The following is a 2374-nucleotide window of genomic DNA, read 5'->3' as shown; positions in this document are numbered from 1 at the left end:
CTCGGCGGCTCCCGGGCCACTCGGGACCGTTGCTTTTTGACACACGGGGCAAGTTCTGCGGGAAAAAAGATCCCGGTGGGGTGGAATGAGTTGTGCTGCGCGTGGCAGAGAGGTGCCCCGAGAGGTGTGTTTAAGGCCCGCGACGGTTAGTTCTGTTATAATTTTGGCTGCCGATGTCTTGCTTGAGCGGCTCTTTATGGTACCCTGACCCCCAGGCAGTGTCATCTATATCCTGGCTAGGCTGGGCTGCAGTGAATCCAGTTTCAAAATACTGTAAATCTTGTTGAAAATAGTGGTTATAAACCTATGATTCATCAGTTCCTTGGTGCTCATCAGTTAAAAGAGTGGTATGGAAATGGGGTCTTGCACTGTTGGAGTTGTGCTGTTGTGCATCCCGGTGTGTATTATGTAAAATATGTGCTTCGTACTGTATTCACTGCTGGAAACGGTAGATGATACGGGCTGTTTAATCAGTAGATTGATTTGATATTACTAAAAGCAGCAAAGTGAGTTGTTTTGTATTGCTGTTAAAGGTTCAGCATGTTTTGCTTGCTTTGGTGACTGAATGGCAATAACTTAAAATCCTGCTTAAATTGCCTTTTTTTTTTTTAAAGTAAGTTTTCCAATCTAAAATGCTGCACACGTCTTTTCCATTAGAAGTGAACTATTTATGTGTTAACAAACAACAGGCTGTCAATGTAGTGTGATATGGAGCTTCCCAGATGTAGCCCAGTGCCTAGTGGGGATGGAGGGAAGTAAGGGAAATAGGAGCTTTTTCTTTTTTTTTTCCTCTCTTCATAAGCAAAACCACTTATTTAAATGACAGCTAAATTTGCATACATATCTAATATTCTTTTTTACATGTAAACAAATCCTACAGTTACCACGAAGATTAGGTTCAGATACTCTGATTATAGAGACATATAAATATGTAGATAGACAGTTGGGAGGATGAGGAGGTCAGATCACAAGGGGGAATACAAAGTGTTCTGTGAAATAGCGATGGAGCCTCTCTTCAGGCTGAACTGAATGTACAGCAATGCTTAAATTTAGTGTAACAAAGAAAGAAGCCTGTTAATACAGTCATATTTGAACAAAAGCTCCCAGCTTATTTATTCTTTGATAGGATTTGTGATACTATTGCATTTTTATTTATCTTTTAATCTGGATGAATTCTGCCAGTTTGCCATTTTTGCGTTATGTTTGTGTTGTGCGCAGAGCTTGACATGAGCTCTATGGAGTTTATTTGCTTTGCCTTCTTGCATTACGTGAGGTTGATCTGTGAGTCATTACGTTGGAAGTTTATTATTACAATGAATCTTTTAACAGAATGGTAGCTCAACTTAAAAAAAAGCATGTTAAGATTTTAGGAATAATACAGTGCATCGCATTTTTCTACCTGGCTTAAATTTTGTAGTTAATTTTCTAAGCTTGTAGGGATACAAATTAGTCTAATCAGAAGGGATGAGGGAGAGTGCTCGGGATAATTAATATCAGTGCAAAGTAACATTGAATACAGCAGATCAAGATACAGTTTAAGTATGATCGTTTTTGCGTGTGTTTGTGTGAGTTACTGGGAGCCTGCGCTCAAGGACAGCTCTGGAGGCCCGAATGCTTTAAGGCCTGGTCTGTCTTTGGCTCTGCTGCCGTGGTGCTGCCTGCAGGATGGGGGCCGGGTCATCCTGCCCGTGCGCTGTGCGCCGGATCTGGCTCCCCTGCYGCTGCCTCTACCTCTCTGCAACAACTTGAACTACTCATTGAACTTCACTGACGCTTTTCTTTTTCCCCTGCCCACGTCGTGTGGGTCGTGTGTCGCATCACCCTTTGTAAAACACTCTCCGATATATTTGGGAAGAGTGTCAAGTTTTATTGGTAGGCAGCTAAAAGTCACTCGTGCTCTTCCTTGCGTTTTGGAGCCCTCGGAGACAACAGAGCCGTGCCACCTCCCAGCAGCAGCCGCCCCCTCGCTAGCTGGTGGCATCCTTGTCCTCCCCATCGTAACCCAGCTTCATCCAWGTAAATAAGCTCCCCCATGTAAACTACTAATTTTAGCTTACGAGGTTCTCCTCGCATGAACTGCAAAGACTACCCTCTTGAAATATGTCTTAGAAGTAAGTGTACAACTCSTGGAATAATTCTGATTGTTACTGCAATGTTCCACTGAAGCTTTTTTTCACCCCTGTTGAACTATGTCTGAGAGTGGTCTGTGCTTCATGTGTTGTAGCTGGATTTTTTAACTTAAGCCCCTTCCACATATGGGCTTTCCACATTAAGTATGCTTTAGAAGCTTGTATAACCTGATTACTTAGAAAGTAATTCTAGGTAGTTGTATATACGTTATGTATACGTACCCCCCCCCCCCCCCCAAAATACT

Source organism: Nothoprocta perdicaria, unplaced genomic scaffold, assembly GCF_003342845.1.
Source record: "Nothoprocta perdicaria isolate Ctin4 unplaced genomic scaffold, notPer1 scaffold_38, whole genome shotgun sequence".
Classification (NCBI taxonomy): Eukaryota; Metazoa; Chordata; class Aves; order Tinamiformes; family Tinamidae; genus Nothoprocta; species Nothoprocta perdicaria.
This window is presented reverse-complemented; position numbering follows the sequence as displayed.